This window comes from Homarus americanus, unplaced genomic scaffold, assembly GCF_018991925.1.
Source record: "Homarus americanus isolate GMGI-L3 unplaced genomic scaffold, GMGI_Hamer_2.0 scaffold44651, whole genome shotgun sequence".
Classification (NCBI taxonomy): Eukaryota; Metazoa; Arthropoda; class Malacostraca; order Decapoda; family Nephropidae; genus Homarus; species Homarus americanus.
The window spans coordinates 130,594-155,582 of record NW_024713059.1 but is presented as its reverse complement, the minus strand read 5'-3'; the positions used below and the strand labels follow the sequence as shown (position 1 = coordinate 155,582).

At 42.9% G+C, this 24,989-nt stretch overlaps 1 protein-coding gene across 1 annotated transcript in view; it reads left to right on the top strand.

The window, feature by feature from the left end:
• Nucleotides 1-562: 562 nt before the first annotated feature.
• Nucleotides 563-24,989, top strand: part of LOC121865665 (probable 3',5'-cyclic phosphodiesterase pde-5) — a 115,407-nt gene continuing 90,980 nt past the window's right edge. Inside the window, 2 exon segments of the mRNA XM_042365190.1 lie at nucleotides 563-646; nucleotides 10,904-11,519. The gene's annotated coding sequence lies outside the window, so the exon portion shown is untranslated.

Below are 24,989 nucleotides of genomic sequence, written 5' to 3'. Positions count from 1 at the left end.
ATTTTAAGGCATAACAAATGTCAATGTTATTTTTGGTTGTTAAGTTGTTATTGTGGGTTGTGGGTGTGGGTGGGGTGTGGGTGGGTGTGGGTTGCGTGGGTGGGGGTTGTGGGCTGGTGTGAGTTGTGTGGGTAGGGGTTGTAGGTGAAGGTGGGTGTGGGTCGGGTGGGTGTGGATTGTGAATGGGTGGGTTGGGTGTGGGTTGTGAGGGTAACTAGAGGTAGATGATCTAACTAGAGAAGGAGGAGGAGGAGTCAGTTGAAGACAAGGAGAGGCGAGAGAAACGGAACAAAATGAGAACGTAGGCAGAGGGGAGTTTCCATACGACTAGCAGAGGAGGAGGAGGAGGAGGAGACGGCGTTAACCAGGCAGTGTGTGTGGGTCAAGTACAAAGCAGGAAGCGAGCAAGCAGCAGGCACAGGCAGAGAGGGTCGGTCATCACCCTCCTTCAGCGTTCCCAGGGGCAGTAGTAGTAGCGTGCGGTACGGTATAAGGTTTGGGGCATCACCTTGCATCAACATCTCAAGGTCACTGCCTGGTTGCCTCAGTCTGGTGTCTGCCGTCCTCGTAAGCACCCGCACACTGCGCCGCGCACGTTCAACTTTTGATTCCCGTGATGTGACTCTGTGTGACGCTACTGTGAAATGTAACACTTGTAGTTGATGATTCAGTGTATATAATACGTTAATGAATACCTTTGAAAACTGAACGATATATATCTACAGGTCGTTTACATTTAGTTCTGGTAGAGATAAGCTGTTCAAAAAGTGTTATTAACGACTGAAAACATGTTAAGTAACAAAGTGAAGTAACATGTGAAGTAACAAAGTGAAGTAACATGTGAAGTACTTAAAAGTAACGTCTAACGCTCGGTGGAGGGTGTGACGAGTGTTATGAGGGAGGTAACGTTGGTCTTCCGCGTTGACAACATTTTAATGGAAGAAACGTTACTTCTGTGTTGTGGGCAGTGACGTCATGCCTCTGGTGTCCCCTAGGTGTGTGGGTGTGTTGCGTGTGTGTTAACGAGCTTCCCTGGTGCCTGGCAGTTCTGTTTGTGGTGTATGTATCGTATTTGTGGTGTGTGCGGCGTGTTTGTGTCGTGTTTGTGGTGTGTGCGTCGAGTTTGTGGTGTGTGTGTCCAGAAAGTCAACTGTGAGGAATTGTTCTCGTAAATGTTTTCTGTCGCTGTACAAGAACTCGTGAGCTTGCATGGCAGTATTTATAAACAGTGTCCACCACATGCACCGAATCCTGTACACATTATGTTTTTGTTTCTCCTTTTACATCATTCAACATTTACTAAGAATAATGACTTGCTGTTCCGTCACACGTAAACATAACTTGTGACGAAGGAGGAGCTTTGTGGTGACGTAGATACTAAAGAATGTTTTTATATTTCATTCTTGATAATCACAAACTAGATTGATAAATATTACAACTATGTTATTGTTAAATGCTAAATACTCCTCTACACTACGTTAGGTTAGGTTAGGTTAGGTTAGTAGCCAGGCAGCCAGTTACTCCTGCCAGACAAACTTGGAGACTCAGGGTCGAGCGAGTCACTGAGTCCAGGAAATGAAAGTCTCTTGATATTTTTCCTTGATTGAGTCACTGCAGTGTGGATGATTTCCTTGGTTGGCTCGCTACAGTGTGGATGATTCCCTTGGTTGAGTCACTACAGTGTGGATGATTCCCTTGGCTGACTCGCTACAGTGTGGAGGATTTCCTTGGCTGACTCGCTACAGTGTGGATGATTCCCTTGGCTGACTCGCTATAGTGTGGATGATTCCCTTGGTTGAATCACTACAGTGTGGATGATTCCCTTGGTTGAATCACTACAGTGTGGATGATTCCCTTGGTTGAATCACTACAGTGTGGATAAAATCACGTCGAAATTCTTCTCCCTTTTAGAATCACAAGTTAATACGAGAGAAGAAACCATCTGGCATAGCTTCCATTATCACATAGGTTGGTGGGCATTGAAACGAACGCCAGGCAGTACTGAACGCTCGTAGAGGCGCTGTATAGTTTGTGTAAGTTGGTCTTCAAGGGATATGCAGACCTGTTTTTATATAGGTGTGGGGGCTGGTGATGGGGAGGGCTGGTGATGGGGAGGGCTGGTGATGGGGACTGGTGATGGGGAGGGCTGGTGATGGGGAGGGCTGGTGATGGGGACTGGTGATGGGGAGGGCTGGTGATGGGAGGGCTGGTGATGGGGACTGGTGATGGGGAGAGCTGGTGATGGGGAGAGCTGGTGATGGGGAGGGCTGGTGTTGGGGAGGACTGGTGATGGGGAGAGCTGGTGGGGGAGGAACTTGTTGTCAAACCCGTTCAGAGAGTTCAGACAGTCAGGCGTTGCTTAACCGGTCGTATGGACAGTGACCTAAAAATAGCGACAGTACTGCTAGTATGGACAGTGACCTAAAAATAGCAACAGTACTGCTAGTATTCTCATCTTTATAAACCTTTAGTAAATAATATAATCAAGTGTTTTTATTGGCGACGGTTCTTCTCAGTAACCTAACCTAACCTAACCTAACCTAACCTGACCAATCCTAAGAATTATAAAACACAAAATCATCAAAACAAAAAAACTCATGAAATACTAAATATTTTGGAACAAGTCATTAAAAATTAATTAATTACTTCCCTAAATTAAGAACAACTGTTTAAATGATTTGTAATATAGGAACGTAATCGATTTTTTTTTCTATGGGAATTACGATTTTTTTGGGGAGGTGGGAGGAGAGGGTTATTAAGTAGAGCTCAATTATGCAACTAAATTTTACTGTTTTTTTTAATGGTGGTCAACTACGCATCTAAATCATACCTGAATGTTTTTTTTTAATAGACACGTTCAACTACGCAACTAAATTCTAGCGATCATAAATAAACACATACCTTACCTTGTTGAGAGTAATTACGAATTGTTGATGTATAAACAGAAGACAAACAGACGTACATACATATATAGTATAAAACTAATATAACCCCCAAAACAGAGGTGTCGCAAGGTCATATTTCTTGTTTGTTTACAATTTATCACAGGGCGTATATCTTGGCCAACTGACACACACACACACACACACACACACACACATGGTCACTTGTCTTATTAGCATCGTCAATACAATTATCATCTACATTACCATATTATTGACTCTCTGGTGTTACAGCTCAGGGAATGCATCTTTGTCTGTCTGTCTGTCTGTCTGTCTGTCTGTCTGTCTTAAGGTTATTGGAAATTGACTGTGGTTTAATTGAGCTCAAATTCGGCTCATTAAGAGATTTTGGTATCGATGTTTTTTTTCCTCGACTACAAGTGATTTTTTTGTTTTATTTATTTATTTGTTTATTTATTTAGTTAATTTATTTTTTATTTATTAATTTATTTATTTATTTATATATTTCGTTTATTTATTGTTTTTTACGTAAATTGGTAAACTACTGTACAGATCTATGGGTAAGCGTGTATGGTGAATAAACTATGTAAATAAAAACTGATCGTCTTACTCAGAAAGTCTTTATTAAAAAAAAATCTAAAACTTGAAAATTCTTGCAAAAATTTACTCAAAAATTTTCAAAATCTTAAATATGAATAAAAAAAAAATCTGACGGCCGCAAGATGTAAATAATAATAAACTTTACTAAGAATACATTGTTATTTACGCATTTACAAGAATTTTGCAATGTTGCGAATTTACATGTCGAAGAAACGGCCAAGTGTGGTGTCAGGGTTGGGGTGTCAGTGTGGTGTCAGGGTAGGGGTGTCAGTGTGGTGTCAGGGTTGTATAGTCAGTGTGGTGTCAGGGTTGTACTGTCAGTGTGGTGTCAGGGTGGTGTCAGGGTTGGGGTGTCAGTGTGGTGTCAGGGTTGGGTGTCAGTGTGGTGTCAGGGTTGTATAGTCAGTGTGGTGTCAGGGTTGTACTGTCAGTGTGGTGTCAGGGTTGTGCTTTCAGTGTGGTGTCAGGGTTGTATTGTGGAGGTAAGTGTAGTATCAAGGTTGTGGTTATATTAAGAGGCAGGTTGGCACGGGGCCCACCAAGTGCTCCCTCATTCGTAATCAATATTTAATCTACGCTACAGTATTGTCTTGGTGCCTGTGTGTGTGTGTGTGTGTGTGTGTGTGTGTGTGTGTGTGTGTGTGTGTGTGTGTGTATATATAGTTTACCTGTGTTTATTGCCGTACATACATTCCTTTAATAACTACATGGGAGTTTATAGTATATTACGCGACACTGAACTAAATAGTAAACAACATAACTCGACCCGGAACCATAATAAGAGGAAAGCAAAGAAAGTAGAAAGACAGAGAGTGAAGAGAGGGGGTGTAGTGAGGGAGAGAAAGAGACAAGCAAGGAAGGGAGAGAGAGGGGAGAGGGGTCAGGAAGGAGAAGGTTAACGAGATAAGTCGCCAGGGTGATAAAGATAAAGTGTTATCTCTTGAGTACCCGACGCTGAGTGACTGAGTGGTCCTGTCATTCAGTGGTCCCTCGCTGGCCAGACGTGTCAAAGGTGTATTAGCACGAAGCGTTGATGGGTGTTATTTTGATTGTCTGACTGACCAACGTATCTCAGCCTGACTCTCCAATGAAAACTCTATCCTTGCTAACTTTGATTTCAAGCCTGACAAGCCTGATGCCCCTTCCCTGACCCCCCTTCAAAGCCCCCTTCCTCAAGCCTACCCCTTCAAGCCCTGACCTTCAAGCCTGACCCCTTCAACCCCTTCAAACCTGACCCCCCTTCAAGCCTGACTGCCTCTGTATATGTTAAACAATCTGGATTTTCCCCAGCCTTAATCACCAAACTTAACCCCCCTCGTCACACTCAGGTTAACATTAAGCTCCAATTCTAACTAAGTCCAAATCCGATTTAATTTTCACAAGTTCATCACCATAATCCTCCCTTTCCCGACCCTTGCTTCATCCTCTCACTCTCTGATTGGCTCTCCCTGGCTCGTTACCTCCGACCTTTTATAGTTTATGATTATTTGGTGATTAAATCTAATTCTAGCAGCCTCCCCCCCCCCTCTGCTCTTGAAATCATCCCAGTTGAATAAGAAATCATTGATAATAAACTCACTTTGATGTGACCGAGTTAGTAGGTCGGGGCAGTGCTTGTGTTTGACGATGACCTAAGTGTCCAACGGAAGGAGGTGTTGAAATTTGGTGCTATTGTTTTTATACAGTACAGGAAGGTTAGCTTTTAATGTCACGGGTTTAAAGAATGAACTCTTGTAAAGTGTGTGTGTGTGTGTGTGTGTGTGTGTGTGTGTGTGTGTGTGTGTGTGTGTGTGTGTGTGTGTGTGTGTGTGTGTGTGTGTCCAACTCCTAACCTAACCTATATATATTCTGTAAACCTCATTCTTCAACCAAATGGCAGCAGCAAACTTGTTCTTGAGTCATATTTAGCTGATGGGCGTCCGTACACACACACACACTGATATACTTACGATTGTGTTGTTATCCAATATGCGTCGTAAGAATATAGACAATGGTGTTTTAATTCTTGTCTTTCATTACGATAGACCAATGCTTGTATGCTTCGATATGTCTATTGGAGTATTCATGGATGTATGGCTATGTATAATATGTTTTTAGATGGCTTAAGGTGTCTTTCAGGAATATTCTACTTGGTCTTTATATTAAGGGGGAGATTTAAGCCTCTCCTTTCCAGTTGTTACTCGGTCTGGAAACCCCATGAGTCCATTATACTCGGTCTGATTCATCTCTCGTGATAGGGAATAATGATTTTAGGGATGAAAGCTTTTGGCCAATAGTGCATAGGAGGGACAGCACATAGCGTATAATGAGTTATATACCTTCTGTGTGTAAGGCTGAGAGGGGAGGGAGGGAGGGAGGGACGTGGAGAGGGAAAAAGGGGGTCATTCTTCCTGTTGTGTATTGAGTCGTTCACGGGCGTTAGGTATGGAGAGAGAGAGAGAGAGAGAGAGAGAGAGAGAGAGAGAGAGAGAGAGGGGTAAATACAAACATACTTTTCTTCTATTCTCTTGCGTCAGTGAGTGAGACAGAGACCAAATGACGTGTTCTAGCCCAGCTGGTGATATTTCCAAGTATATGTCCTATAAAACGTGAGACCTGTCAGCCCCTAGAGGGTGATCTCTCTCTCTCTCTCTCTCTCTCTCTCTCTCTCGGATGTAAGGAAGATGAAGGACTTGATTGATTCTTCACTCCATGTTAAACAACTTTACCCCCAATAACTTGTATAACACAGTCTGTATTTTTATTCCCAAGAACGAATTTATTTCACAGTTCCTACGTCCAGCAATCATCCTTTTTGTCTGGTGTTAATCCATTCAATCTCATTCAGTGAAAACAATTGACACACAGAAGGGATTAAAAGTTGTCAGTGGTAATCAAGGGATAGTGTGTGTGTAGATCTGTGCGTTATTGGAACATTGTTTGTAGATTTTTAAGAGTATGGTGATGTACCGAGTAGGGAAGGAGGCATAGGGTGTGTTTCTGTGATTATCCTGTGATGTGTGTGTGTCCAGTTCTGTGTAATATTGGAACATTATTAGTATTTTTTTAGAGGTATGGTGATGTACTGAATAAGAGATGAGTGGTGTCTGTCTAGATCTGTGCGTTATTGGAAAATTTTTTGTATATCTTTAGAAGTATGGTGATGTACTGAGTAAGGAATGAGGCATAGGATGTGTTTCAATGGTTATCCTGTGGTAAGTTCATATCCTGTGGTGTATGGTGGTGGACGTGACTCTTACTGTGTCTTGAGGAGGTCACGTTCTCGACCTCTCTGCAGTAGTTGGCCAAAGCTTCACTGGGCTATTGGTATAGTATTTAGAGGTTGAGGTTTAGGTTAGGTACGTCTGTCTCGCTACAGTGGTCATGTAGTTCGTTTTACTTTCGCTTAGTTGTATTCACACTCCACCACACCCTCACTACAGTGTGTGTGTGCTAAAGGGTAGAAATGCAAGAGTTATGTGTACGAGAGAGAGAGAGAGAGAGAGAGAGAGAGTGTAATAATAATAATAATAATAATTAACGGTTTATTGAAAGAGCTTGGCAGCCAGAAGGCTGAAAATATACAGTTACATATTTGGGGAATGGGTTACGAATTACAAATAATATACAAGTAACATAAGTGACACAAATAAGACATATAATAACTAGATGTGGAAAAGCTCAAACTACAGTTCATTTCAACATAGTGACAGTGTAAGGAGCAGTGTTTACTGGGAGTGAATACACTGATTTATTACAAGTTATTGATAATTTTTACAATGGTTGGGACTGGGCTGTTCTTATAGCGATCAGTTCGTGCACGTATGGGCTGGATGCGGTTGTGGTGTCGAACAGCAATTCTCGGACAAGGGATCTCAGGTGGTGTGTGTGTGTGTGTGTGTGTGTGTGCATTAAGTATGAAAACAGAGAGAGTTCACGCCATTACAAGGAGTGTAACTCGAATACGTTTATAAGGTGTAAAATATTAACAGAATTTGTAGGGGGAAAACTATTGAAGTTTCTTTTAGCGTGACAAAAAAGGCAGAGCGAGAATTATTGATTTAAACAGTAATACATAACATTAATACCTGTGTTAATTAATGGGAAGGTGAACTATTCTTACTACTCAATAGGGAGGGGGGGAGGGGGGTTGTATTACCTGTTGAAGAGTAAATTAGGGAGGCGTATTACCACACACACACACGCACACACACACACACAACACACACACACACACACACACACACACACACACACACACACACACACACACGCACACGCACGCACACACACACACACACACACACACACACACACACACACACACACACACACACTTCTCTGAGAAATACGAAATAAAAATAATATTTGTGTTGTCTTGAGTGAGTTAATATATTTGAGGTGAAATTGAAGTAAATATATGATTATAGTTTATATAATAACGTAGTTTAGTCTATTGTAATGATCATAGTTTCAAATTGTGTTTATTGTAATGGTAGTTGATGGTGTTATGTTTTGTTTTGGTCTGTAAACATTGTTATTGATGAGTTTTTATCGGCTGGTGAATGTATGTCAGTTATTTATTATTCATTAGGTATCTTTCACTATTGTTTGTCTTGTTATGTTTCTTCTGTTTACTCGCTATCTAGATGGTTGATGTCAGCGTCGATGTCCAGCTCCGTTGCTTCAGGTCACACGTGTGGTGAAAAAACTACTGCTGACAAGATGCCGACAACAGCGCTGACACAGTACACTAATAATATAACACGGACAACACGATAGCACTGGATATTGAGGTTATGTATGGTATTGGCAACTAGGTATTGGTGAAATATGACCCCAAAGCGCTCGTGTAAGTTAGGTTAGGTTAGGTTAAGTGGATGGGAATTGCGTCAAAGGTCTTGTCGTAATCATCAATTAGAAACTTATGTAACCAAGTTGACGGTGTTCTTGCTCGTGGACACTACATACATACATACATACATACATACATACATACATACATACATACATACATACATACATACAGTGTTCACATTATTGGAAAACTGTGCAAACGCCTTACAAAGAACGAGTCATTGATATGTGGCTGTCCGTTTGTTAGTAAGGAAACTCGAATCACCTAAAACTGACTCCTTATAACCCCCCAACCAGTGAACCAGTAGTCAACACGTACCGTTCATTTAGTGGAAAACGCTTTAAGATTGATAGAGATTAAACCATTGGAGGTAAACATATTTTTTTTGCTGTCCTTATCAATGTGTGCCTGTCTTTATCAACATTATCTCCCGTCAACAATGTTAGGTATTACCCACGTCAACACACTGTAGCGGCAACACTTTACCCAACTCAAATGCGTCTGTTTTCCAAGAATGTGTTAGGTTAGGTTAGTGGATGAGAATTCTTACCTTGCCTTCACGTCTGGCGAAGAAAAGACTAAAGATGGTATTGATGTGAAGTCATAAGAATCACGTTTTATGGTGGTGGTGGTTGTTGTGGTGGTGGTGGTGGTGGTGGTTGTTGTGGTGGTGGTGGTGGTGGTGGTTGTTGTGTGTTGTGGTGGTTGTTGTGGTGGTAGTTGTTTTTGTTGTGGTGGTGGTAGTTGTGATTGTGGTGGTGGTGGTGGTGGTTGTTGTTGTTGTTGTTGTTTACATACATACATACATACATACATACATACATACATACATCCTTCTCGTCACTCTAAATAGTTAGAACACGTTTTAAAAGACTCTACTACCTCCATTAACCTTCAAGTTTCCATTGCTACACTGACCTGTATGTTATCGTGTGACAGTAGGGTATAGCTGTGACTTTCCTGCTGCACTAACAAGTTAACTCGAGGTCTTGTCCCTGTCATTTAAATTACCGTGAAAGTTTCTATTTAATTAACGTTGGTCGAGTGGATACAACGTTCACCTCACGACCTAAGGGACACTGGTTCGATCTCGGGGAAGGGGTAGGGAGGGAAGGGGAATATTCCTAATCCCCCCCAATAGTGAAAGTATTTGAGCACAGTTGCCTCCTAGTACACCGAAGTCTTATAGAACTCAATAGTACTCATCATTATACTTTAAATCGTTATATTCAACTAAACTTAATTACTCTTTTGAATAATATAATTTTTTTGGTGTGTGTCTTGTTTAACGTGGAGATTAATGATTAGTAATTATTATATTTGTTTATCTTTGGGTCGAGTAAATTGGCATAACGTTGGTAATTACTGTTATTAGCTTTTATTGTTAAGATGTGAGATAATGAGAGATTTTCCTCCTCCCTATCTCTCTCTCTCTCTCTCTCTCTCTCTCTCTCTCTCTCTCTCTCTCTCTCTCTCTCTCTCTCTCTCTCTCTCTCTCTCTCTCTCTTTCTCTCCCCCCCCCTGTGAACGTTTCCTCTCGCCACCATACCCCTTCCCTTCCTCTCTCTCTCTCTCTCTCTCTCTCTCTCTCTCTCTCTCTCTCTCTTTTACTCTCGCTCTCCTCTCTTTCCCTCTCACTTCTTCCTCCCTCACCTACCATCTTCTTATTCTGTTACTCTTCTTCACCTTTTCTTATTTTTCTCTCCCTCTGACCAATCTTCCTGCTCCCTCTTCTTTCCCCCCCTCTTCTGATTCTCTCCTTCTCCCTCATTCTCCTCCTACTGTACTATTTCCCCCGTGTCTTCTTCTCTACCCCATTTACTTCACTCCTTTCTCCCTCCTCTTCCTCCTTTGTTTTTCCTTCCTTTCTTACTCCAACTCCTCCTCTTCTTCTCCTCCTCCTCCTCCTACTCAGTCACCTGCGACAGCTTTATACTGAGTAGTTCTATTTTAGTTAGTTCCCCCTAATGATTATTGTTGTCATAGCTACCACTACCTTTAGTCATATTGTTAACTTGATAGGAACTTTTATATTACTCGTAGCAAGTGTGTGTGTGTGTGTGTGTGTGTGTGTGTGTGTGTGTGTGTGTGTGTGTGTGTGTGTGTGTGTGTGTGTGTGTGTGTGTGTGTGTGTGTTTTATTAGGGGGGCTCTATGTTCGTGTATAATGTATAAATATTGTATGAGAAGCGTATGATCAGTTGTATTATTACTTAAGTGTATTGGAAGGTGTATATAAGTGTATTATTGTATAACAGTAGATGTATGAAAAGTATATTACGAGATGTGGTATTTTGAATTTTCCTGTGCAATAAAATATTTAGGTGTTTGTACAGCCTAAATTACATCATATTGGTGGGGTTTTTTCTGTGACTGATAGAATAAACACTATATGGTAAACGAGAAGACAAAGATAAATAAGGAAGTGTAAAGAAATATGTGATTGGTAGAGAAGAAGAATCGTGTTAAGTGAATCAAAGAAAATGATTGACAAGATGCATCAATGGTCAATAATTTCATATCGAATTTGTTTTGTGTTTCCTCTGTAACATCGACGTACACAGCGGGCAGTGTGTGTGTGTGTGTGTGTGAAGGTGGTCCTGACAGTGGAGCCCTTATGTGCCCCTGAGACAGAGTTGCCTTTGGGTTTAGCTGTCCTTGGCCACACGTCTCCCTGGATGTTACCATGAGCTGGGAGGAGACGGACGTGAACTGAGACAAACACGTCCTGAGATGAACGCTTCTTGATATAATAATTTTTGTCCTGGGATATTGGTGCCCTGAGACGTAATAATTATCCTGTAACAAAAGTGTCTTTGGGTAGTGATACGTGCGGGTAACGTGCCCTAGGACAGTGGTACGTGCAGGTCACGTGCCCTAGGACAGTGGTACGTGCAGGTCACGTGCCCTAGGATAGTGGTACGTGCAGGTCACGTGCTCTAGAACTGTGATACGTGCAGGCCACGTGCCCTAGAACTGGTACGTGTGGGTAACGTGCCCTAAAACAGTAGTACGTGTGGGTAACGTGCCCTACAACAGTGGTCACGTGCCCTAGAACTGGGGTACGTATAGGCAACGTGCCGTCAGTGACGTTACTGACCATGAGCTGTGCACTGGGGTTCCTGGAGGAGGCTGGGGAGGCAGGAGGCGTGATGGGCGTCCCTCGACGTCGACGTACAGGTCAGTATCAGCCGTTACCAGGAGTGACGGATGTTGTCTTTCTTGATAATTAATTAGTATACTGTATATACTAACTAGAGATACACGCTTAATGATCTTGGTTGTTGATGCTCAGTAACACACCATAACATCAACACACGAGGCTGTAACACTGTGTTGCTACGTCTTGTGTCCTCCAGTGTGTTTCTTGTTGAGGTTTGAGCTCATGATACGTTACCTGAGCGAGCCAGAGTTGATATCCTTTGTGTGAGATCTGCTAGGAGGGTCAGTTCCAACCTACACACACACACACTCTCTGGTAATATAGAATTACTACAAGCGTTACACTTTAACATTGTCACTCTTAATATCTCCTTTAACATAATATTTTAAGACATATAACCTAGTGTTATTATTTTACTATTATTAATACGGTATGGTTATTATTATTGTCATTATTATCTTGTTTTTTTATGTTTTTGTTATGTTTTTGTTGTTATTATTGTCATTTATGTTTGACCATTAAACACCTTATACTCTGACCCCTACAAGAGAGGTCACAAATCGAGGTCAAAGGTCAAATCACTGCACAGAACGATGATTGATTTTCTCTCTCGGTGAAAAAAAAAAGCTTTCAGAATATCTACGTCTTTCTCGGTAGTTGCAAAATAAGCTTTGATCTACGTCTTTCTCAGAATAAGCTTTGGGTACGACAGCTTAGAGTGAGTGAGTTATTATGGGAATGGAGGAGGAAGAGTGATGTGGGTGGCTGCTGCTTGTAATGGTGAGTTTGGTAAGGTATGATGACCCCTATGATGCCTCCTCTGACGGGTGAATTTTATGGTGTCCTTGTGGTTCGATTATATTGTCGGGTCATTAGTGTTACAGAGTTGTTCTTGTGTCTACTTAGAATACTTCACTGTCTTAGAGTGATTATAGGTCGAGATTGTTTGAGTTAGGTCTGTCTCTTTGTCTGTCTGTGTGTGTGTCTCTGTCTGTCTGTCTGTCTATCTGTCTGTCTGTGTGTGTAATAATAATAAATAATAATTAACGGTTGTTGTGTGGGGGTGTTGTGTGGGAGTGTTGTGTGGGAGTGTTGTGAGTGTTGTGTGGTGTGGGACTGTTGTGTGGGAGTGGTGTGTTCTGAGTGTTGTGTGGTAGTGTTCTGAGTGTTGTGTTGGAGTATTCTAAGTGTTGTGTTGGAGTGTTGTGAGTGTTGTGTGGTAGTGTTCTGTGTTGATTAGTTTATCTGACAGTAGCCTTGTATCTTGCATTATCTGAATTATCTCATCCGTCTACCTAGGTCTTATCAACAGCAAGAGGTAATTACTAATATCTAGGTATGTCATTACCTGTGAAATATTATACTGACATATTATTATCATCGTAATTATACTCACTCCTCGTCACTACTTTGGGGAGGGGAGAAGTGAGGGGAGAATGGGAGGAAGGGGAGGGTGTGGGAGGAAGGGGAGGTTGTGAGGGGAAGGGGAGGGTGTGGGAGGATGGGAGGGTGTGTGGAGGGGAAGGGGAGGGAAGAGGTGTGAGGGAAGGGGAGGTGTGAGGGGAAAGGGAGGGGGCAGGTGTGAGGGAAGGGAGGGTGTGGGAGGAAGGGAGGTGTGGGTGGAAGGAAGGGGAGGGTGTGGGAGGAAAGGGGGAGGGTGTGGGAGGAAAGAGGAGGGGTGTGGGTGGAAGGGGCGGGTGTGAGGAAGGGAGGGTGTGGGAGGAAGGGGGGAGGTGTGGGTGGAATGGGAGGGTGTGGGAGGAAGGGGAGGGTGTGGGGAGGAAGGGGAGGGTGTGAGGGAAGGGAGGTGTGAGGGAAAGGAGGGTGTGGGAGGATGGGAGGGTGTGGGAGGAAGGGGAGGTGTGAGGGAAGGGGAGGGTGTGGGAGGAACTGGAGGGTGTGAGGGGAAGGGGAGGGTGTGGGAGGAAGGGGAGGGTGTGGGAGGAAGGGGAGGGTGTGGGAGGAAGAGGTGATGGACGGGACGGCAGCCCCACAATAGTATCGACCTTTCATTGTGCGCCTTTATAAATATATCTGTAATGGCTTAATGGTCTACCAAGAGTGTCACATAGGGTTTGATAGGGTCGTGTTTGGTAGGGTCGTGTTTCGTAGGGTCGTGTTTGGTAGGGTCGTGCTTGATAAACATTCTTCTCTCTCTCGTTCGACTCCAAGGTCACTGCAAGCACAAGTTAAGCGAATGTTCGTTTGAGTGCATCTTCCATAAGCGGGTCATTGTAGGGTGTAAGGAAACGCCAGGCGATGTTGATGTCTCATTTACCCCACCTGAGAGGGGTCATTATCTCACCTGTGGGAGGGTCACCTGTCTCACGGTCACACTTTGGGAGGGGTCTCACCTGTCACACACCTGGTCATACCTGGGGAGGGGTCATTATCTCACCTGTCACACCTGAGGAGGGGTCATTATCTCACCTGTCACACCTGGGAGGGTCACTGTCTCACCTGGCCTGGTCACTGTCACCTGTCACACACCTCACCTGGAGGGTCATTGTCTGTCATACCTGGGAGGGTCACTGTCTCACCTGTCACACTTGGAGGCCACGGGAGGTCATCACCTGTCTCACCTGTCTGGGCATTGTCTCACCTGTCCACACCTGGGAGGGGTCACTGTCTCACCTGTCACACCACTGGGTCTCACCTGTCTCACCTGGTCAGGGGGAGGGTCACCTCACCTGTCACACATGTGTCTAGGAGGGGTCATTATCTCACCTGTCAGCACATGGGACTGGAAGGGGCACCTGTGTCTCACCCCACAGGTTGTGATGTCTGTAGTGGATGGGGCTGGTGGTGGTCATTGTCTCTCTGTCACACCTGTTCAGTGGTGTGGTGGGACATTGGTGGTCACTGTCTCATGTCTCACCTGGAAGAGGTCATTCTCTATCACACCTGAAAGGCTAAGAGAGATATCCCCTCCCCACAATATGGATGGGGGTAGGGATGGTGGTAGTAGTGGTAGGTTGTGGTAGTAGTGGTGGGGCTGGTGGTAGAGGAGGAAGTCTTTCTGAGTCTATTATTGTTGTGGTATAAAGGGATCGAGTTTATAGAGAGGGAATTTGATCTCCTTAAAGGGAATCCAATCCTAACCTTCTTGTATTGGGGAGATAATTGATGCTCTTATTGTTGATTGATAATGTTTGTGTGTGTGTGTGTGTGTGTGTGTGTGTGTGTGTGTGTGTGTGTGTGTGTGTGTGTGTGTGTGTGTGTGTGTGTAACAACTTGAACACACTCGGCAGTAGGGTGGCCGAGGACCTCTTGCTTACACTGGCCACACACTACATGATAATCTCGTCAGCGATAACCTATCATCTTCCCATGACCTACTGGTGGAGAGGAAGATGAGGGAGGGAAAGGGTAGATGTAGGGAGGGAAGGTATGGGAGGGTAGATGTAGGGAGGGAAGATATGGGAGGGTAGATGTAGGGAGGGAAGATATGGGAGGGTTGAGAAAAGGATGAAAGGGTAGAGAAGGGAAGTCAAAAAAACAAAAGAAATTTGAGTTTTTTTGTGGCTCTATAGACATCAAAGTGGTATTGTTTCTCACCATACATAATACATCATACGTATACATAATTATTATACCATACTCAAGTTAATTTAACAGCTTTATGTATTATCTCGTCCTCTAAAATGTCCCCTACCCTTCCCCCACACCCTTCTCTCACCCCCTCCCTTCCTTCCCCCTCCCTTCCCCCTCCCTTCCCCCTCCCGTACCAGTAACAAACGCTCATACACGCGCTCATTTAGGAACAACACATGGGCTTTGTTTTCTACCACCTGGGGACAACATGACAGGTGTATCATATCAAGGTAAATTATGCTGTTAATTAATCTTTATTTCCAGCCACCTGTCGGAATTAAATCGGTAAATAATTAATAAAAAATAATCCTTGAAAATTTAATTACTAGTTTATCGGGTTTTTCACAGTAGCTTCGGGTTTTTTTGTGTTTGTTTTAATATGTGTTAAAAATTTGTTGATACCCCCAGGTTCTGTACAGTGGCCACGCTAAAATCTTTTAAATAAAGTTTGTCGAAGGAAATGGCTGAGTGCATGAGATTGAACGAAGGAAGTGAAGGGAAGGGAAGGGAAGGGAAGGGAAGGGGGGAAGGGAAGGGAAGGGGAGGGAAGGGAAGGGGAGGGGAGGGAAGAATATAGTGATAGAGGAAAAAAACACTGGCTGATAAAGAAAATAAACAGGTTTAATGGATATAGGAGTGAGAGTGAGTGAGCCAGAGAGAGAGAGAGAGAGAGAGAGAGAGAGAGAGTAATAGACGGTAAATTAGACAGTGAATGGGAGACAGATATAGAGAGAACGGGACATTGAATGAGAGACAATAGTGTGAAAGTCAAGTGAGTTCAGTGGCCAGAGAGACATACATCAAACGGCGAGACCTTTTGTGGGAGGTAATAGTTAACTCGAGTCCATTAACACCTGTGGGAGTTACCTGTGTAGTGATGAGCCAGGTGTAATAATTTTCTCTCTCTCAGGTGTACAATGAAGATGTATACTATCACTCAGGTGTGTACATAATACGGTCACATGTGTACACGGTAGATACAGTCATGGTCCTGGTTAAAAAAAGAAAATCTTATTTCAGTCGTCGAAAACTTTTAATAGCTTAGAAAATGAAATTTCTTGGAAGGCGGGAAACTCGTTGTTGTGTCAACCAGGTGGTCTTCGTTCTTTACCAGTTCTTGTTCTTCGAATCGGTATTTGTCGTATTCTTCGCTTTAATAAGATTGTAGATGATATTGTTTATTGGTTAATTACAATAAAAAACAAAAGCTATCGTATCGTTCGAATCAATCAGGAAAAACAGGTATTGGGCTGAAAAATGCAGCTAAACATCATCTTACCATAATTCAGGGTGATTCAGCAAAGAGTACATTAAATTGGAGGGTGAAATCCTTGGATAATTCTAAACCACAATGTGTCTATGATAAAATGTCAGATTCTGCATAGTTTCCATGTTCCAATACATTTAAGATGCTGTATTAATGAGGGTGAATTTGAAGTGAAACTCCCATAGGTTTTTGTAATCATTTATTCACAGATCTCTACAGTGTTGACCTCTCTTTGTTACAACCTAAAGGAAATGTTCAAAGTTGCCTCCTTCTGCCTCAATGCAGGCCTGTACACGTCGTACCATTGACTGTCTGACGTGTTCCAGAATGCCGGGACTACCTGTATGTTTCATTTGGTCGCACCTGTCAGGAACACGTGGGCATATATGGAGAATCTGACATTTTACCATAGAAACATTATGGTTTAGAATTATCCAAGGATTTCACCCTCCAATTTAATGTACTCTTTGCTGAATCACCCTGTATACAAATAGATGAAACAAAGATATTATACAAGGAACATTTCTTTAAGTTTCTTCTCATTATAGAAATAATTATGAAGTTATTTACTCAGAAGACAATTTGCCTTCAAACGTTAAGATGGCGGCTCTGTTTTGTGCCGCGGAGGTTAATTCCCTTTGTTCAGGCAATCAAACTCAGGAAACTTGTGCTAGAAATAACCACTGCACGTTATTATCTTCTCCTTAAAACAACCATTAAAGTTACGTTAATTAAGCGTGTTTGTCTGTTATAATTTAACTTTGCTTATGAGAATCGTGGGTAGAAGCCTCCAGAAAGGGAATCGAATTATCTTTACATAGAAACACACTCGGGATTTTTTTTTAAAGGGTTGAATACCAATTTTTGTACAACTTTTTTTGGCTAGGACAGATTTGTAATAATTGAATTGAGAAAGTTTATAATTGAGGGAGTAAACAGAATAATTGAATTACACGATTACTAAAGAATTTAACTCACAAGAATGTTGCCAGAAAAAAAATCTATTCCGGAGGTAAAATACTGCACTGTTATCAACCCAACCCAGACAAGGAGAAATAATAATAATAATAATAATAATAATAATAATAATAAAGAGTCTTCAAATCCATTGTTTATTTTATGCTGAGGTCACCCAACAGACAGGGAGGAGACGTTATGTTAACTAGCAATCTTTAAAGTCTTCGAAAAAGTTTACATATTTCATTTTTTAAAGTTTACCAATATAACCTGAGAAATAGACTAGTGCATTATATACTACTCAAACTACTGGCGAAAACCCGGAGTTAATATGAACGGATATAGTTAATATGAGTAAACTACTAAGGCTGACTACAATAAGACCCTAGCTTTGATGTTTACTTAGGCATCTTAGCTAAAGTTTCTGACATATTTGATATCATTAATACTGTTTTTTTGATTTGTCAAAGCTCAAACTAATTCTGCATTAATGTTACAAAACTCTTAGTGACTTTTGTGTTCAAGAAAGTCACTCCTTAAGTTATTTCAGGTTCTGTCTTGTTTAGTTGGTTAGAGAAAAGAACTTGTGTCTGGGGAGCATATGATTGTGTGGGACGTGGAGATAAGGAGAGGGTGAGGGTGGGGAGATTAAAGCCCCCTCCCCCCCCTCCCCCTTCTCCCCTTCCTGGATGCGCCCCTGATTGAGTTACATTGAATCTCTCCAGTCCTTGTATAGATCACACACACACACACACACACACACACACACACACACACACACACACACACACCATCACTTGACATACACAGGATCTTGGTGAACTTTCCTCCCGATCTTAACAGCTTCACTTGTCGAGGCAGTTAATTAACCTAGTTAGACACTCCACGTCGTCCTCAGCTGAAATGGGGGATTCTTTTTTATTTAACTTTATGATAATTTGAGGAACCGAAGCCGCTAACATGGTAGGTAGGGAGTGGGGAGGGCGTGGAGGTAGGGAGTGGGGAGGGCGTGGAGGTAGGGAGTGGGGAGGACGTGGAGGTAGGGAGTGGGGAGGGCGTGGAGGTAGGGAGTGGGGAGGGCGTGGAGGTAGGGAGTGGGGAGGACGTGGAGGTAGGGAGTGGGGAGGGCGTGGAGGTAGGGAATGGGGAAAGCGTGAAGGCGAGGAAAGTATAATGAGAGATCTGTGGCCACAACAATTTACAACTCGTCAGGAGGGTTGTGAGAGGCGGGGGTGTCTATCGAGCTCCTCCTTCTGTTGCCACTGCTACGGGAGGAAGGCGTAGGGTATCAAATAGACAGACATACGACAGTAAAGCGACTGTATGTGTGTGTGTGTGTGTGTGTGTGTGTGTGTGTGTGTGTGTGTGTGTGTGTGTGTGTGTGTGTGTGTCCCTACAACCCAGGTAACACTTATACTGTATGTTAATCTACATCATCTGCACCACAATAATAATAATACCAATAATAATAGAAAGAAAAATAATAATCTACAAGGTGCTCCAAGAAGGGTGGGCTGGGGTGGGTTGTGGTGTGGGCTGGGGTGGGTTGTGGTGTGGGTGGGGTGGGCGAGAGAGACTAACCAGCCCACTAATGAACAGTGAACCATTTGACTGTTTCATAGACCACACACCACCGTCTCTCCTCGTGACTATCATCCTCTATGTCTTGATTAACTTCTGACGTTTAGGTGTGGTGGTGGTGGTAGGGTGGTGATGGTGGTAGGGTGGTGAGGGTGGTGATGGTGGTAGGGTGGTGAAGACGTCAATGGTGGTGGTGATGGAGGGAATACTCTTAAGAAGTTCGTGAACAAATTAATAAAAACATTTAGTTCAAGTTATATTAAGTTTCCACCAACATTGAGAAAACACTATACTGTATTACTTATATAAATCATATAGCAGTAAGTAAAACACCTCTCTCTCTCTCTCTCTCTCTCTCTCTCTCGCTCAGAAATGCAATTATTCACAGGTATTTCCATTTCAAAAAGTTTCTGGGAAAGTCATTTGTTTCAAGTAACACAAAGTCGTATTAATGGGCGGGTTCTGAGGTCTCTCCCGAGTCTTTGTGGTGAAGTGGGAGGAGGCGATGAAGGAGGCAGAGGGTGGCAACATGGGCGCCATCAGTAGCTGCTAGACGAATTGGTTGTGGTGGTTGAGGAGGTGAGAATGATGGATGATAATGAATAACGTGTATTAATGAAGGTTGAAAAGATGGATGATGATAAAGGTGATAACTCTGACACACAGGGGCCAGTACTGATAGAGAGAGAGAGAGAGAGAGAGAGAGAGAGAGAGAGAGAGAGAGTTGAGAAAGCTTGAATCAATATGGAAGATCAGCCACACGCCCCCTCCCCCATGCAACAGGTATCCTTCATAACACTTGAGTTACCCCTTCAATAAAATGTTTTCTGTCATGCGTGTTGCGTCGACCAGGTGAAGGAGGCCCCTCGACCTGCCAGTGCCACCAGCTCCCTGCACCAGTGGCACTCACACTAACGCCGGGGCCAGTCGTAGTAGCACCACCACCACCACCACCACCACCACCACCACTTGTCATCGTTACCAGCTCCGTTGATTAGCATTACTCTCAAGACGCTTATAATCAATACATAAATGAACTTGGCAACATTGTTTATCGTATTGCAAGATTATTTATAGAGAAAGACAATAATAATAATAATAATAATTTGTTTATCTTTGGAAACCGTAAATATTTTATCAGGGAAAAAATCAGTCCGATACTGCAGTACCTTGTCCCCCTTATCGTGGTCACTGTCAGTCACTGTTATCACGGCAGTGTACTGTAAGTCACCAAGACAGTCACCATTAACACTGTAACAGCCTGTGAAAAGTAACATTATCGGGTGTTACTGTTGTCCCTGTTGTTACCACCAGTCACAACAAGTAACAGTAACGGGGCATAAAGCAACCAGGCCCCAGGGAGGTCAGCGCTCGTCTGCTAACAATACCACCAACCACGTAGGTGTATTGACCTCGTACTGTGTGTGTCGTGTACTATACGTGTTGTATCGTGTACTGTACGTGTTGTGTCGTGTTGTGTTTTAGAAGAATTGTTTTATTATGTGAATATTTATTTAATTTGCTTTTTGTATTTTTTATTATTTTTGTATAATTATTTGTCGAACTGCTCAAGCTTCTATTTGTTTATGCATGTATGGAAAGTGCGCAGCGATATTTCTGTACCTCATGTAATATGTGTCAGTGAGAGCAGGCCCCCCCCCTCCCTCCCTCACTAACACCGCTTCTCTGACGTCAGCTTGACCTAATAAATATATAACAGCACTAAAGTCAGGTCAGGTCAGGTCAGGTTCATGGTCTTGAATCCCGACAAAGTTTTTTTTTTTTTTAAATATGAAAACTGAAGACACTGTTAAATATCTCTACTAAAGTTATATTTCTCATTATCAATTCTTAATAGATTTTGTTAACCACAGTTTATGAGTCGAATTTAGCCACATATCCATTATCAACTAAATATAGAATTACCCAATGCTCTTCCTTGGCCTTTAAAAGATTAGAGAGATTCAGGTCAGATACACAATCCAACATCACATGGTCTTTGGTGTGTGGTGGACGGGGCGGCGCACGGGTACAAAACTCACCCGGCACAGTTCTTAGTAATCTCGTGGAACAAATATCTGAGGCTCTCCTTGAAGACTTAATCTCAATTGGATGATGCTTACGCCCATCCCCTCCCTCCCCTTCCACCCCTCTTCTCCCTTCCACCCCTCTTCTCCCTTCCACCCCTCTTCTCCCTTCTGTCCCTCATTCCTCCTAGTTCCTATCGTCCACTGCCACCCCATGAATCACCCATTACACATCACAGGACAGGGAAAGGGGAAGGAAGGAAAGGAAGGGAGCGGGTATGTTTAGATGTGGGAAAGGTGAGGAAGGGTGGTGGTAAAAGTCGTCATAGATTAAGAGAGACGTCACCTGTCACCTGTCTCGTTAAGGTCTCGTAATCTTTCATCTGTGAAGGTTGGTCGCTAGTTGTAGGCTATTGACACGAGCGAATACGTGGTGGAGTGAGGGAGGGGATAAGTTCCTAGTACCTTAATAGCCTTTCCACTCAAACACACACGGTCCCTTTCCCTCTCCCACTGCTGACCCTTCCCCTCCCCTTCACCCCCCTTCCCCTCACTCTATCAGTGTGGAAAGAAGCTAAACTTGACGTCAAAATCCGTTTCTTTCGCTTATTTGTCATAACCTGTTGACCACTTTCAGGAGGGAGGAGGAGGAGGAGGAGGAGGAAGTTGAAGGAGGATATGATCTGTTTCTCCGTCGAACTGTCACACCTCTTCCTCTCCCTTTCTTTCTTTCCATCCCTCTCTTCCTCTATCCTCTTTACTCCCATCCCCTGCTTGGTAATTCCCCCTCCACACAACCCCCTTTCTTCTCCCCCTCCCCCTCTCTGTCTACCGCTCCCTTACTCACTACCCCTCTCCCTCTTCCTTTCTTCCCCTCCCACCCCCCTCTTTCTCTACCACCCAAATCCTCCAATCACCTCCTTCTCCCTCTCTCCCTTGTCCTTCCATCCCCATTTTCCCTTTCCCCTTCCTTCTACCTCTTCCCCTCTCTCTTCTCCTCCCCATTCTTCTCCTCTCTCCATTTTTCTCCCCAACACCTCCATCTCACCCATCTACTACCCCTTCCCCTCCCCATCCATCTCCCCATCTACCCTCTTCCCCTTCTCCTTCATCTCCCCTCCTCCCTTCCTCCCCCCTCCCTTCCCCCCTCCTCCATCCCCCTCCCTCCCTCCATCCTCGTGAGAATGGACTCCATGTATCAGCTCTCACCTGAACCAGCTGATAATATCCAGCTGAGTTCATCAAGAAACAGGTTTTGTTGCTGATTCGCGAGACATATTAGACGAGACATATTAGACGAGACATATATATTAGACGAGACATATTAGACGAGACATATTAGACGAGACATATTAGACGAGACATATTAGACGAGACATATTAGACGAGACATATTAGACGAGACATAGACGAGACATAAGACGAGACATATTAGACGAGACATATTAGACGAGACATATTAGACGAGACATATTAGACGAGACATATTAGACGAGACATATTAGATGAGACATATTAGACGAGACATATGAGACGAGACATATGAGACGAGACATATTAGACGAGACATTTTAGTCGGGACATTTTGGGTTAGGTTAGTTTAGGTTGGGTTGGTATAGATTAGATCAGGTCAGGTTAGGTTTGGTTAGGTCAGGTCAGGTCAGGTTAGGTTAGGTTAGGTTATCATTAGGATATTTAAGCAGCTATTGAAATAAGCTGGAGTGTTTATATATAATTTGTTTTGTCAACCCGAAAAGACAATTCACCTTAAATATAAACTGTGTTATCTCTTTCAGTACTGTTTAAACCCTCCTCTAATCACCACCGTCAGAAGAGTATAAACCCACTTTATAAACCCACGTTAATCTAAGGGGGGGTCAGGGTCAGGGTCAGGGTCAGGGTCAAGGTCAGGGTCAGGATCAGGGTCAGGGTCAGGTCAGGTCAATCTTATATTCCTTTAACTAATATTACCACCAGTTCGATTCTTTTATCTCCTTATCTCCTTTGATTGATAATTATATTCCCCTGATGTAAACATTGGCGTCACGTGACCTGTAATTAAGTGACGTCATCTGGTGATCAACTGTTGCCAGAATAGATATTAAGCTTCTCTTCCTTTTCGTATACCTCAGCTGAAAATAGTGTAGCCAATCTCTACCTAATTCTCTAGACACACTCTGGTGGGAGGGAGGGGGTTGTAGACTCACTCAGGTGGACGCAAGGGGAGGGGAAAGGGGTTGTCGTGATGAGAGAAAATTAGAGGAGTTTGAGATGAAAAACAGAGATACTCTTCAAAGAAAACGGAACCTCGGCCTGTTGCTCTACACTCCTCTCTTACGTTATAAAGATGGAAAAGATAGTAATAATAATAATAATAATAATAATAATAATACAACGACAACAAAAGCAACAATAACAACACGAGAAAAACAATAATAATAATAATACAAGAACAATCGTCTTAGTGTTGGCTCGACGACATGCAGGTTTATAGTTTATATAACCCATAAGAGGTATAGTACGGTATACAGTTCTCCATGTACTTTACCTAGACAGTACAGGTATAAACAGTAACAAACGGTAAGACCATTCGACCAAGACAGCCGACAAAACCATAAGATATTTGTCTAGTGAGGGAAGCTGTGAGCCACGACATTGACCAAAACTATTTATAGGGTGGGAGGGTCTGAGGTGAGGAGCCCGAGTTGTAAAAAAAAAAATGTTGGAATTTACGATTTTCTTGGTATATTTATTTTTTTTTTACGATTTTTTTTGCTATTTACGCTTTACGTCAGATTTTCAGTAATTTGTTGTTTCGGTGATGTTTTAATAATGCTTGTTTATGTTTTATTAATGTTTTGTAATTGTTTATTTGTTGCCTGTTTGATTCTTTTTTTTTAATTAGAGTATTTAAATTAATCGGAATATTTACATCTTTTTTTGATAGGAATAATTAGTAATGATTATTTTCTATGAGCTCTCTCTCTCTCTCTCTCTCTCTCTCTCTCTCTCTCTCCCTCTCTCCCTCTCTCTCTCAATCGTGTGTTGTAGTACCGTAGAGATAATTATTTGACCTAACCTAACCTAACCACGATCGAGAGACAGCGAGACCAGCTTTATCCATACGATTAGTCCGGGTGTAATTATTTTGTCGTGTCTGTTGGGTTAAATGATAGAATAATGGAAACACGATTGGATGGTTTTAACAGGGGGGGGGGGCGACCATCCACTACTCTTGGTTGTTATTGTAGTTGTGATATGTTGTAGTTTAATGGGATTACCTGAAGATTAACCGTCCAAATGCTAACCTATCCTAACCTAACCTAACCTTCCCTAACCTAACTTAACCTAACCTAACCTAACTTAACCTAACCTAACCTAACCTAACTTAACCTAACCTAACCTAACCTAACCTAACCTAACTTAACCTAACTTAACCTAACCTAACCTAACCTAACCTAACCTAACCTAACCTAACCTAACCTAACCTAACCTTACCTAACCTTACCTAACCTAACTTAACCTAACCTAACCTAACCTAAACGTAATTTCCTCTCTCTGTAGTCCGCTAAACAGAGGTTCCACTGTACCCTATTACACTAACCCTTACAGCAGTCTGTCGTTAGAGCCATAATAGACCCATACTTGCTCTCCCACTCTTTGATCGTGTGTGTGTGTGTGTGTGTGTGTGTGTGTGTGTGTGTGGATGGTAAGGTATCTATCAGCCATTAATAGAGGGACGGAACAGAACCCTTGATTGCCGCCATGTTATTCCACGAGAGAGAGAGAGAGAGAGAGTATGGCTTTTCAGGACTCGAGTCTTTAACCATCTCGTCTCCACATGGGAACGCCAGCCAGACTGAGACGCCATACACACACACACACACACATACACACACACACAGTCTTACACTTAATGTTCAGTCTTACACAGTCTTACAGGTTCAGCACTCAGTCTTACAGGTTCCAGGTTCAGGGTTCAGTCTTACCCAGTCTTACAGGTTCAGAGTTACAGGTTCAGTCTTACAGGTTCAGTCTTACAGGTTCAGAGTTATAGGTTC